This window comes from Alosa sapidissima, chromosome 21 (assembly GCF_018492685.1).
Source record: "Alosa sapidissima isolate fAloSap1 chromosome 21, fAloSap1.pri, whole genome shotgun sequence".
Taxonomy (NCBI): domain Eukaryota; kingdom Metazoa; phylum Chordata; class Actinopteri; order Clupeiformes; family Clupeidae; genus Alosa; species Alosa sapidissima.
The window spans coordinates 29,886,812-29,901,955 of NC_055977.1; positions in this window are offsets into that span (position 1 = coordinate 29,886,812).

Sequence of the window (15,144 nt, forward strand, 5' to 3'; positions counted from 1 at the left end):
AAGGAAAGTGTGTGTGTGTGTGTGTGTGTGTGTATGTGTGTGTGTGTGTGTGTGTGTGCATTTGGGAATTGTGGATGTAGAGTGAGTGTATTGGTTTATTGACTGACTTTACAGCTGGCAGACTTCAGATGAAAAGGGGTGTTACTCAAGTGGTGATTGCACTTCAGAAAAAGGGGGAGAGGAAACAAAAGAGGTCCGAGGCTTCCAGCCCTCTGTCTTTCTGCCCCCAGCACAGTCCTGCTCAGTCCCCCCCACCCCTCCACCCCCAACCCCCGCCCTTCTTTGGGTTCTGTAGCCTCTAGCCAGACAGAGCACCAGAGACCTCAGCCTCAGAGGAATGGAAGTGAAGAGTAGACTTGTGCTGCAGGTGAAAATTGCATGTGGTGCGTGCGTGCGTGCGTGCGTGCGTGCGTGCGTGCGTGCGTGTGACTGATACAGAGAGAGAGAGAGAGAAAGAGAAACAGTCTATGTTAGATGTTTGTAGATGCATGAGTGTTTGAGTGTGTATTTGTGTGTGATGTCATTAACTGTACCAAACTCACCTGTGTAACCTCTCCCCACCTCTTTTTCCTCTATGTGTGTGTATGTGTGTGTGTGTGTGTGTGTGTGTGTGTGTGTGTGTGTGTGTGTGTGTGTGTGTACAGTTTAGATTTTGATGTAATGTCACAAACCCTTTTTGATCTCATTCTAATCTAATTCTAAAAATCAAATTTAAAGTAGGTGTGCATTAAATATTTATTTAATTTCATTTATGAAATAAATCAGCTTTTTTTTTGTTGACCGTCCTATTTTGAAAGAATGTTGTTGCATTGCCAAACTGATTTTTTGTGTGTGAAATAGTACCTCAAGCAGGGTAGCCCATATTCAAATGAATTAAATAGTGACAAAGATCATCTGCATGAGAGTTGTTAGTTAACACGCCACTTAATGGACCACCCCCGCAGGAGCACCTAGTCGATCAGCGATCTGTAATTAGCACCTCTCTGTCCTAAATCTGAAATCAGGAGTTTAAATAATGAAAGCTCAAAATCTGCATGCTGTAGGTGTAATGTAGGTGTAATGCTGTAGATGGATTTGGAGGTCAGTGGTCTCATATTTCAATGTCTTGTGTCTTCTGCTGATGACTCGTCTCTCTGGGCCTTAGAGGGCGTCTTGCTTTACTAACATACAAACCACAACCCACACACAACCCAACAGAGGCATAGAAACATACCAAAGATCTGTTGTCTCTCTCTGTCTGTCTCTCTCTCTCTCTGTTCTTGATTTAAGGTATCTTTATGCTTTAAACATTTTAACATCAATATTTACTATTCAAACTGTACAGCTAGTTTTTTTATTATTAAAATGCATCAGGAAAAAAAGTGACTTCTGGTAAAGAGTGGAGTGTTATTGAGTGGCATTGTGCATAGTCCTCTCCACATCACTGCGCTTCTTTGTTCTATTTTTGCTTAATGATGCCTGTATGTCTGATTAGAAACCCTCACTCAACAGAATAACAACAACAGAATCAGCCCCCTGATGAGATAGCTGTCCATCTTAGGGCATTCATAGAACCCTCATGCATGTGTGTGTGTGTGTGTGTGTGTGTGTGTGTGTGACTGTGTGTGTGTGTGTGCGTGTGTGCGCGTGCGTGCGGTGGGTGTGTGTGTGTGATTGTCTGGAGAGCCCACTCATGTTGTAATCAGAGGAGCAGAGCTCTCTGTAACTCCTCTCATAGCCACTGATCAGTAATCACTGCTCCTCTTCTCCCCATTTCAGGACTTTTTGCATCCAACTTCTTCTCCCCCTCTCTCCACAGGGAGGTGATTTTCCAGTGCCACACCCCAGATTGCTCCATGGTGTTATTGTATTGTTCTGGCTTTTGACTTTGGCTGCCTTAAGTGATTTATTGGGACCAACAGCTATTCTGTTTTGAATACTTTATCAGAAGTCAGCAGTCAAGGGAAAGCTCTTCTATTAGCCATCAGTGGAGAGATGCTTTTCTCACGCGGCCTGGATATGTGTCTGTTTGAACAGGTGTTTCAGTATTGTAGCCTCAATTCCTTACTACTTGTAGTAGGTACATTGTTGGCAGCCTTTGTCTGAATTTGTGGTCCCTTGGGTCAAAGGTCATGAGTGGTGACCCTCACCTCTTTTGGAATGGCACGTCCAATCCTTCAAAGCAAGGGGTGGAGGGGCCATCAGATTTAGCATCAGTCACAGATTAATCAAAGTACTTCTCTTTCTCTGGCTCTTTGCCGGTGTGTGTGTGTGTGTGTGTGTGTGTGTGTGTGTGTGTGTGTGTGTGTGTGTGTGTGTGTGTGTGTGTGAGAGAGAGAGAGAGAGTATGTGTGAGTGTATGTGTGAGTAAGTAGATCAGTAACACTTTTCTGAAGCCCCTTGCAGACATAGACTTGAATCCTGATGCGGGTGTATGAACAAAATTGTCCACATTATTTGACATCACCCAGACCTTACCCTACCTGCCCCATAAGTTTGGATGTCACGCAGGTGAACATGTCTGAACACCAAAGGGTAAGACACAGGTAAATTCCACTTGGTGTCCACTTGGTTTAACTGTAGTTTATAAGGTTATTATATTACATTAGATTAAACTTTATTGTCATTGTGCAGAGTACAAGTACAAACACAACGAAATGCAGTTTGCGTCTAACCAGAAGTGCAAAAAAAGCAGAAAAGTGCAATGTGATATACAAAGTAAAGTCAGGTGGTGCATAGACAGGACAGCAAATATAGTGCAGTGTAGACAGTAGTATACAGTTGATTTACAGAAGGTGGTTTAGAGTAATATAAATGAACTATATATGTGTATATGTAACTATATGTGCAGGATGAATAGTATGAAGAGCAGTAGAATAAATAGAACACTATGGGTGGGATAGGGTAGTGCAATTGTCAGGGGGCGGGGAGGGGGGGGTTGGGGGTGTCCGCCTCCTTGTTGTCCCTGTCAAGGTTGCCATGGTCATGGACACCTCAACAGGCACAGGCAAGGAGGCATCGGGCAGGGGCGGGGGAAGGGAGGTGGGGGGCTTAGTTGGTTGGTTGTTACCGGGGTGCAGAGCTAGAGTTGACAGTAGGGGGACAGCCGCAGGGAAGAACTTCCTCTGAACCTGCTGGTTCGGATGTGGAGGGACATGTAGCACCTCCCGGAGGGGAGTGGAGTGAACAGTCTGTGGTTGGGGAGAGGACAGTCTTTGATGATGCTGCGAGCCTTATGCAAGCATTGCTTGCCCTGAATGGCCTCGATGGAGGGGAGTGAGGAACCGGTGTTGCGTTGGGCAGTTTTCACCACCCTCTGCATTGCTTTTTGGTCGTAGGCAGAGCAGTTGCCATACCAAACTGTGACACAGTTGGTGAGAATGCTCTCGAGGGTGCAGCGGTAGAAGTTCACCAGTATCTGAGGAGACAGGTGAACCTTCTTTAGTCTCCCCAGAAAGAAGAGATGCTGGTGAGCCTTTTTGATCAGGGTAGAGGTGTGGAGGGTCTAAGAAAAGTCCTCAGAGATGTGGACACCCAAAAACTTGAAGCTGGTGACACGCTCCACCTGAGTCCCGTTGATGAGAATGGGGTTGTGTGTGCTAGCTTTAGACTTCCTGAAGTCCACAATGAGCTCTTTGGTCTTCTTGGTGTTGAGAGCCAGGTTGTTGTCAGTGCACCACGATGTTAGGTGCTGGACCTCCTCCCTGTAGGTCGTCTATTCGTTGTTGCTGATGAGACCAATCACCGTGGTGTCGTCTGCAAACTTGACAATGGTGTTAGAGCCATGTACAGGTGTGCAGTCGTAGGTGAAGAGGGAGTAGAGGAGAGGGCTCAGCACACATCCTTGTGGTACGCCAGTGTTCAGGGTGATGGTTGAGGAAGTTTGATTATCTAACCTAACAGACTGAGATCTGTTGGTTAGGAGGTCCAGAATCCAGTTACAGAGGGAGGTATTGATGCCCAGTTCACTGAGTTTGGTAATCAGGTTGGAGGGGATGATGGTGTTGAATGCTGAACTAGTCAATGAACAGCATTACTCACATAGGTGTTGCTATTGTCAAGGTGGGACAAGGCAGAGTGAAGTGCCATAGAGATGGCATCCTCTGTGCTCCTGTTCTGACGGTATGGAAGGGGTCCAGTGAGGGTGGTAAGCAGGTCTTGAGATGGGCCAGGACCAGCCTCTCAAAGCACTTCATGATGATGGGGGTGAGTGCAACTGGATGGAAGTCATTAAGGCTTGTTGCAGTGGAGTGTTTTGGCACCGGCACGATGGAGGTAGTTTTAAAGCATGCGGGGACAGCTGCCTGGGCTAGTGACAGAACTGTTTAAAAATAAAAGTACTCACTACAATAATTCATAATATAACAATTTAAACTATCCAACTATTGAGCTGTTCAGCCATTCCAACTGTCAGTTATCATCAGCTATGATTCCCACCAACTGTTTCCTCTGCTCCTAACTGTTTCAAAATAAAAGCCCTCACTACAATAATTCACTAATAAATAATTTAAAGCATAACTTTCGCCAAAATGTATCCTAGGATGTTTTTGTGAATGTACCGGAGTCAAATTTTCGTTTAAAAGCATTACGTCCGAAGCATATGCTTGTCCGTGTTGTCGTTTTTGGGTCAAATGGCCTTTTGAATGGGGATCGTAGGGAGGGTAGGCCTTCGTAGGGGCACTACTATTTTGATACAAGATTGCGTCAAAATCGCTATTTTTAAAACCCTAAGAAGGCTTGACACAACATGACCTTGATCGAAGTATCATCAGTGTCTCTACACATGAACTTGAGCATTGAGAACATTGTTTGTGTACACATAGTTTACTAAAAAGAACAACTCACTCCTTGACTGGCAAGATGGCGGCAAGCAGAAAAACCAAGTGAGTTGTTCTTTTAGTAAACTCTATATAGAGATATAGAGCCATATCTCTGATCTCTGGAGGCAGAGATCATTCCCAGTCCTTAGTGATCTCTCTGACTCAACAATGGTGGACCTCTGATAACAGCGGATCTCAGCGGAGTCCAGTTGTGCAGTCCAGAGAATTCACTTCCAGAGACTAAGACAGTGTGTAGATCCACAGCTTTTTAGATTTCTGGTAGCGACAGAACTCCGTCAGAGTCGGGGGGCACTGCACTTAGCTCCGTATTTTGAGGTGGGTGCAAAGTTGCCAGTGTTCCTGAATCAAAAGAAAAATCGGACACAGCCCTCTGAGTGTTGCTGTCGTGCTGTTGACACCACACAGGCAGATCTTTACTGGTGTGAGGGTTGGGACGGCCTTGGCCAAGATTATTTTGCTGCAAAGGAGAGAGGAGGACATATTTACATGGAGACTTTCCTCAGGACGTAGGAGCAGAGGCCCAATCCCAGAGCAGCTGCCTTGCAAAGTCAGCCTGTTAAAGTCTGTGCCTGTGAGTTTGTTTGTGTTGAGAGCCTCTTGGTTGACAGTTATCCCTGTGGTCATTCACTTTTAATGGGGTCTGGCTGGACCCAGGGGATGCAGAGTGGCGGAGAAAGCTAAGAGGAGAAACAGAGAGGAAAACAGGAGGGAAGAAGGGAAACAGACTAGACAGGGGAGGAGGAGTGGGGGGGGGGGGTGGTGAGAAGAGAATGAGGTGACAGAGCTTGCTAATAGAAGGGCTCTCTCTCTCAAGTATGTGGCAGACTGACCTGATCCCCCACCCACAATATCATGTGTGCATGCATATTAATATTTTTGTATGTATGTGTGTGTGTGTGTGTGTGTGTGTGGGAAAGAATATATACAGCTCATGGAAAAAAATTGAATGTCACTCAGCAACTGCGGTTGCTGAGTGACATTCGAATGAGTTGACGGTCATATTCAGATTTGCAGTGGTCTCTTAGTTTTGAATATATCCGTCAACTCATTTGAATGTCATTCAGCAACCGTAGGATGACATCAGAAAAATGTGTGGTGGTGTCTTAATTTCCCCCCCAGAGCTGTATACATATGTGTGTGTGTGCGTGCGTGTGTGTGTGTGTGTGTGTGTGTGTGTATGTGTAACACACCTCCGGCTGTTATCCGTCTGAGTAGGTTGCTACTTGCTAAACACCATCTGAATGCCATTAGTTTCTCTCTGTATGTTTGTTTTTGTGTGTGTGTGTTTGTGTGTATGTGTGTGTGTGTATGTGTGTGTGTGTGTGTGTGTGGGGGGGGGGGGGGGGGGATGTAATGTGACTAGTTTGGTGCAGTTTAAAGACTCTTTCAGTTAAAAATATCCAGATGACGACCTCTGACCCTGTCATGGTGGTGATGTGGACGTTGCCCCTGGCTGTAAGAGGCCAGAACACCTCTGCATCCCTGTCCTCCCCCTCCTTCTCTCTGTGCATTGCAGTGCTGTAGACAGGGTCAGAACCTAGCCCGCTTTGATTTAGACCCTTAGGCCAGTGTGTGTGTGTTTGTGTGTGTGTGTGTGTGTATGTGTATGTGTATGTGTATGTGTATGTGTATGTGTATGTGTGTGTGTGTCTCTATTGCAGAACTAATGCAATCAGAAAGTCTAGCTCTTGTTGAAACAGCTATCTTATCCTTTCCTCTCTGTAAACCTGGTGTGCCCCCTATGTGTATGTTTTGTGGTGCTCTCTTACTAAGATACAGTAAGTGCATATCAGCATCCTCTCTGCTAGATGAGCAAGTGCCAATAACCTTTGAAGGGCTGAGGTCTGAGTGCTGAAGACAAATAGAATGGCATGCAAATCTATTGACAAACAAATGCTAAATAAGAAAGTGTACACATTCAGGCATGGGTGTGGAGATGCTCTGGCCCATGACACACACACACACACACACAGACACAGAGAGAGAGAGAGAGAGAGAGAGAAATAGCAGCCTAACAAAAAATCTAGTCTTATTTTCTTTCTCCAACACCATTCCAGTACAGCCATAATACTCACAGTCATGTAAATACTACACAGCTAATCTCCATGGCATGCTGCTCCAATCACCTGATTCAGGCAGCCACAATTTCCTGAATACATAAGACCGTTAAATCAAATTAGCTTCCACTGTGGCTCTTACAAAAACAAGCGTATGTCGTGTGCCGCAGATAATTCAACAGGCACTGGCAATGAAAGGAAGCAATTTGTGTCCGTGTTCTCCCTACGAGTGCTCCACGGAGCTAGCGATCCTTTACTGCTCATGCCATCCTACCAGCTATTGCATTCGGCTGGGCTGAATTATTTGATGTCTTGGCAAGTGTTTGATGTTTTACAGGCTATCATACTTTTTATCTGGGCAAACACATTTTTCTAATTTGTGTTGGCAGAGGTGGTGCCAGTGCAAATGATGGCAGCCCCTTGTTCCTGGCACGGCAGCATTCCGCTCCGCCTGGCACAACTGTCTGTCTTGTAAAGCAAAGAGTCTATAATATCTCTGCTTCTCTTATTCTGCCACTTCTTTTCTGTCTCTTGCAAAAACACTCTCATATTTATGCCCTTGACACACTGTACTGAATGATTTAATTTGCTGCTAACCTGTAATCAGATCAGATTTTACGAGACTGCACTCAGCTATACCCTTTCCAGTTAATTAATATGAAGATCAACAAATCACTCTCAATCCATGACAATGTGACGACAACATAGGTTAGTGGTTTGAGATTGTATGACTCTTATTCCTAGAAAACAGCCCTAAGTAATATCAGTATGGTAAAGTCATTGCTCTGAGTCTTTATATCCCTCGGCCTCTTAGTCTTTTGTCCTACATAGTCATGTCTCATTAGTTCCAGTCGTGTGTGTGTGTGTGTGTGTGTGTGTGTGTGTGTGTGTGTGTGTGTGTGTGTGTGTGTGCGCGTGTGCTTGTGTGTTCCCCATCCGCGCCTCTGCTGCAGGCTAGTGCTAATTAGCTCTGGGTCCAGAGAGGGTTTCTATAACTTTCTACTTCCTGCTGAATGTGTGGGGACAGGAAGAAGTAGAGCTGCTTAATGGCTCCCCTCTAAACAGAAGACAGAACTGATGTGTCCCCAACAAGGACTGAGTGGGCGCAAAGAAACTGAAAAAGATACATACACATCACTTATCTACACACACACACACACACACACACACACACACACACACACACACTAATGAGAACATGAAAAAAATGCACACACTTTTACATACGCTGACAGATTTATGCATATTTCTTCAGTTGCAAATGCTGACACACTCTCTCCTAGCTCCCTAAACTTTTCAACTCACACTGGGTATTAATCTCACTAGGAAAACAGGAGAGGCCCACATCTGTTACTCTCCCTACAAGGGACATGCTTGGTACTCCTCCACTTCTTGTCTGCTGCAACTACCCCATTGCAATGTAATCAGCCTCTTTTTCAATGAGTGGGGGAGAGGTCCTGTCCCTGACAATCTGCATGTCCCCACAATTCTGTTGCCTTTGCCAATGAACTGCATTGCCTTTAGCAAAAGTGGCACTGCACACACACACACACACACACACACACACACACACACACACACACACACACACACACACACACACACACACACACACACTCCAGATTCATGAGGTTGTGTGGATGTCCTTGGAGTCGTTTTCAGTGGCCCACTATTCCATGCAGTGCATCCATTTCTAGTTGTTGTCCTAATTAAGAAAGGTCATTACTCTTATCCAATCAGTCAGGTCATTGACAGCAATTAACATCCCTCCCTCAATTGAATGAGGTTAGTTTTATCTTACTGCAAACCTTAAGGTGAACTGTCCAATCCACAGGCAGATGAGGCAAAGAGCTGGATTGTAAATGATAGCGTCTGCTGTTGTAGTCTCATTGATTGACATTTTGAAAGTTTAGGTAAATAGTGATGACATGAGTCACATTACACACTGTTGTTCAAAAGATTGGGAACACTTAGAAGTGTCCGTTTTACTCCATTGTAGACAGAATAGCAGCTGACCTGTGCTTTGGGTCACTGTCCTCTTCCTGGAGGAAACTGGCTCTAATCAAACCTCACCCACAGTGACATGCGGCACACTTAAGTGATAGCCTTCTTTTGTCAACATTCCTTTTATCCTGAATACATTGCCCATTTTATCACAACCAGAGTCAAGTCAAGTCAAGTCAAGTCAAGTTTATTTATATAGCGTATTTCATACACAGAGGTCATTCAATGTGCTTTGCATAAACAAAAGCAAACAGTGATAACAAATAAAAGCATAGAAGGGCAATACAGTCAAAGAATAGTTCAAAAGGTAAAGATCATTAAAAAGAAAACATAAAACACACAAGGTAAAATCATTTAAAAATAAAGAATAATTAATAAGACAAAAAAGAGCACACCCAGATCATCATATTCCCTCCAACATGGTAAACACTGCATAACACAGAGCATTTGTCATTTGAGCACCTTAGATTTGACTGTCCAGAACACTTTTTCCAGTGTTCCTATGCCGACTGTATCTGTGCCATCCTAAACTTTTCCTTTCATTGGCCAGTCTGAGAAACACACACACACACACACACACACACACACATAAACACACAGCAAGGCCACCCTTGCAGAGATAGACTTCTCTGGTTTGCCTCTGCCTGGGTGGCCATCCTGTGGTCACTTGTGAGTGACTCACTGCAGGTTGCTTCCATGTGTTACTCACACACACACACACACACACACACACACACACACACACACACACACACACACACACACACACAGACACACACACACACAAACACACACACACACACACACACACACACACACACACACACACACACACACACACACACACAGACACACACACACAGACACACACACACACACAGACACACACACACTAAGCACACTAAGCATGGCTAATTCTAGTTACACACAGATGTGAAGAGATAAAAGAGGGAAGAGATAAAAGAGGGAAGAGGGATTTTCTTACTTTGCTCTTCCTTCCGGTCGTCTTCCCTTCGCTTTTCCTCTCTTATTTATTTTTTCTTCCTTTTCTCTTTCCTCTCTCTCTCTCTCTCTCTCTCAGTCTTCCTGGTCTGCCTAAAAACAAAAAAAAGATGTGTATGATGTTTATGTGGCTATTGATGGATCTTGTGAGGGATGCCCAGGCCTTTAGGCTAGCCAGTGGTGGAGAGCTGAGAGCACCCTGAGAGACCAGAGAGGGGGAGAGTGGTGGTCAGATTAAACAGGAGGCTCCTCTCTCAGGGGTACAGACTGTATGAAAAGAGGAATCATCACTGTTTGGGTACATATGACCCTCCTCTTTGGCATCTGACATTCTGAGTGCTTATAGATTTATAAACCACTTGAAACCCAGAGGGCTTTCTAGTAACTCAGGCTTTCCATTGTATGCAGACATCCACAGCCTGCGGCTCAGTTGTATTCTTGTTTCAAATGGGCCCCATTGATTGTGGGTTTGATTTTATGTTTTGGCCTGATCTCTGTCTGACATGCATCAAATAACTAATTCTGCAACTGCACTCAGTAGACAGACATAGCTCTGATTTACTAATGTAAGGATAGGAAAAAAGGTTTTACGTCAAAAAAGCCTGAAAACCCTCTTATTTTGCCTCAATCCTTTCAAATAAGGAGCCAGAGAACTGAATTAGTATTTAACCAATCACAGGGACAGCAGCATACAGAGATGAAGTCTGTTGTTTTGGCACCACGAAACATAACAGGATTAACTGAGGAGAGGGAATGAGAAAGGGGGTAGGGACACAGAACAAGAGAGGAAAGAGGGGAGCTCAGATACTTTTTGTTATTGAAACAGGATGAAGACAATCTAGGACTCTTTAAGCATCATTTTGAATTGTGAATATAAAATATACTGTAGATATTGGCAATATAATTTGTCTTTCTACCTTCTTTCAATCATCATACATTTGTATAAGCACTGTAGCAATATCTTTAAATGGGTGCTAGAATCAACAGCAAATACATTCCTTCACACAAGGATGATCACACAGAAATTGATCTCAGGTTGTCTTAGAAGAAGTCTCTTCAACTCAGCCTCATGTCATTTTGTCAGATTGGTCCCATTTTACAAGTTTCCGGTTGGCCTTTGAAGACTGGAGATGTGGAATATGTGGATATGTGCACATTGTAAATCTGAAAACACATCTGGATTTTTGGCATTAGTGAACGTTTGCCTGTGGACTCTACATGGCAGACATGAGGCGACTCATGGAAAAGTCTGTTGCAGTCTTAATCTTTAATCTTAATCACTTGTGCTGGGTGGCAGAAATATGGCTGGAATTGTGGTTTGCTATGATTTTCTGTGCTACATATGGACGCCTTTGTGTCTCTATCTGGTATGAACAGTCGCAGTGTCACAGCATTTGGTTTCTTATGACTGACTTCAAAGTGGATGTGGTCATCTTTAAATCGATCATGTTCTTATCATCAAGGGCATGAGGAAGAGACATATCAGCACCTCACAGAGACACATTCACACACGCACACACACGCACACACACACACACACACACACACACACACACACACACACACGCACACACACACACACACACACACACACACACACACACACATACACACCTGTATTTGAAGAACCAATAGAAAATACACGGTACAAGACATTCTTACACCAACTCTCGATGAACCCAGTATGAACCCAGGCACAAAGAAAGTAGCATGTGATACAACGTTTCTTGCTCTTTCCGTGCTCATCACCACCCAGATGGCAAAAATACACTGGGATGGATCTGGGCCACACCATCCCATCCGGCCCGGATGCGCCTAACGAACCTGTTCCAGAGTCTAAAAGCACATCGGCCCAAAATTGGTCTGGATCCGCTAGATCAACCAAATTTTGCTGCTCTTATTTTTTTCATTATTATATGTGCCCTCTTATTTACTTAATTACTTACTTTTTTGTTTACTTGAATGTTATGTTTGTCTGTGGACCAAAATTGGCAAAATATGTCTTGTCTTCACCGTGGGATAGTGAGAAACGTAATTTCGATCTCTTTGTATGTCTGGAACATGTGAAGAAATTGACAATAAAGCTGACTTTGACTTTGACTTTGACTTTGACTAGATGGATCTGTGGCAGGTATGGGCCAGCACTGGTCCAGCTCCGTATCATCTGCATGATGCCAAATCAGCACGTCTTCTCAAGCCACGGTTCAGTGGTAATAAACGGATCTGGGTCAAATCTGGAAGTTGCCATAAACACTGCTTGCATGTTTAAGCTGAAACTATCTGGGTGTGGACCTGTCGATCACATTTTATTTCTAATGCCCTACTTACTACAGGTATCCCAAGTGGACAGATTTGGAAATTGCAAACGTGCATGTGGACAGAGAACGTATTTAAAACAAAAATGGTATTTTCAAATAAAACTAGGATGTGTGGATGTAGCCTGAGGCTATAGGGGAGTATGGTAGGCTTTGCCCATTACAGCTGGAGAGGCTATAGGGAAGTATGGTAGGCTTCTGCTCATTTAGAACTGGAGGTTAGCATTGGTTGTCAGCGCTTTTCATCAAAATTCATTCAGAATTGTCATCTTCTGGAAGTTATTACACAGGGAGTGAACATCTCTGTGTATCACAGGGTTAATTAAGTCTGTCTGGAATGTCAATCCTCCAAAACCCCAGATAAACAGCAGCAACCGCAGGAAAGAGACTGCAGGGATGTCAGCCTCAGAGAGGACAGAGGGAATCTGCGAGCCCAGAGTCTCTTAGCTGATGAGGAAATTCATCACAAAAGTAAAACAAAATTCACACTTCTGGCTTCATAAATGCCCTTTTATAATCAGATGTTTCCCTTCTGCCATATTACTGCTACTGTTAATACAATAAGCAAGTACAGACTGTCATTTGCCAGAGGAAAGCGTAGATGAATGCAGGCTTGTTACAGTGCAGTGCTTACAGTTCTGCGGCAGACGAACATGCTTGGGTCTTAGGGTTGAGGGGCTGGCTTGTGGTATAGAGTCTGACTGAAGCCTCCAGGCAGGTTTAATAAAAAATTACATGTGTCGCTACATAAACCACAAGCTCCTGTTCTACATTAAGGAATGTAAGGGCAACATAAATATTACATGAGCCTTATTAAAGAACCACTTTGTAGGGTGGGCCATTTAATTTTAAGCATAGACAGATATCATTATATACATCTCAGAGGTTAATTATTTCTCCCCCCTCCCTCCCCTCAATCATTGACTTTCTCCTGCCCACCTCTGCATTTGCATTTGAAACAGAAAACATTTTTGATGTAATTTGCATTGATGTATTTCTGTTGTAGAGAAATGTGTGTATTAGTTCATGTTAGCAGTGACTGCTAAACCACACATGAAACATTACATGCGCACATGTACGTACACACACACACACACACACACACACACACACTCACTGATTAGCACAAAAACTGCACTGCCTCGGGTTAATTTTGATTAATTAACGCTGATACAAATTAATTAGCCGTGAAACAACTCTGATCTTTGAAATCACCTCCATATGTGGGCTAGAACATAGATTGTACATGGACCATAGATGGCACTGCACAGAAAGAGTAAATGTACGTCTTTATGAATACTGAACACTAACACTTTTATTGAAAATCTCCAGTGTATTAAGGACATGTCATTAGTACCATGTGAATTTTACTTCTCAGTGGTTGAATCTATAAATGATCATGATGGATTAAATGTTTTCCACAGCATTTTTACACTGGCCTACATCAATCTTCCCACGTTCACTAAAAATCTTTTTGTTAGTAAATTGAAATAATTGCCTTCACTGTCTCATTATTTATTCAGACCATTATTAGAAATTATTATTACTAGCTCTTTATATTGTAATTAAAACACACATTTGGAAGCAGACTAAATGAAAAGAGTGTAGAAATAGGGAATGTTAATTAAACACTGTTGCTGTGTTTTCCTTGAGTGACAGCCTCGACCCCCATTCCGCCCCCCTCCTCTCTCGATGCCTGTCTCAGTCTGTCTCTCTTACTCTCCTGTTTCAAGTTTCAAGTTTATTATCACAGACTTGATAAAGATGTCAAATCAATAAATAGCAATGAAGCTCTTAGGCTCAGAGCCAGCTCAACTTCACAGAGTAAGTTAAAATAAATATCTAATAGAATATGAATCTTCTTGAATGTTCCAAAATGTTCTTGTACAGCATGCCAGATAGCAGGAAGGTGGCAAGGCTGTTACTGAATGACTGAGCTCAGACAGGACACGTTCCTCTGTGCTGGTTATAGAGCAGTTTGAGCTGATAGACAGCTACAGTGCTACATTGTATGAACATGGGGGCTCATAAACATGCCCCCAGAGTGTAGCACTGTAGCTGCCTGGCAGCTCTAGCTGTTGGCTGCAGCAACCGAAGCTAGGTAGAGCTAATTGTTTTCAGGGTTTTTTCCGTATCGACAGTACTCGGTGACCTCGAGAAACAGAGATCTATGGGAAAACTCGTTGGAATTCTCCTTTAGGGACTGTACGATATTACCGGGGGGGGGGGCAGTCGTCGGGTGGGGGACGGGGGGGGGGGGGGAGGCCCAGGAGAATTTTTTTGGCCTGGGGGGAGGGCCGAGGAAAAATATTTTTTTCCTGATCCATGATATTTTTTTTCCCTGATCAATGATCCGTTTTCGATATTTTAAAAGGTTTGTAGGCCAAAACATGATTCACGTGATTGGGACGGCCGTGGCCCACTGGTTAGCACTCTGGACTTGTAACTGGAGGATTGCCGGTTCAAGCCCCAACCAGTGGGCTGTGGCTGAAGTGCCCTTGAGCAAGGCACCTAACCCCTCACTGCTCCCCAAGCGCCGCCATTGTAGCAGGCAGCTCACTGCGCTGGGATTAGTGTGTGCTTCACCTCACTGTATGTTCACTGTGTGCTGTTTGTGTTTCACTAATTCACTGATTGGGTTAAATGCAGAGACCAAATTTCCCTCACGGGATCAAAAAAGTATATATACTTATACGTCTCTTTGACAGAGTGGGCGAGTCCAAAAAGTCGCAATCCTACCTGAATCTCCCACAACCCCCCTTGTAAGCTTGCTGGTTTTTAAACATGGCGTCTAGTGAAGGAACAAGGCGCAAACGTGGTGACTTTCTGCAAAGACGAAGCAATGCTAGATTACACATGACTGTAGTACGAGTTGAAATGGTCTATAAAAAACGGATTTATTTTGTCTAATATGATGTATGAGCGCCCTCTACTGGTGCTACTGCA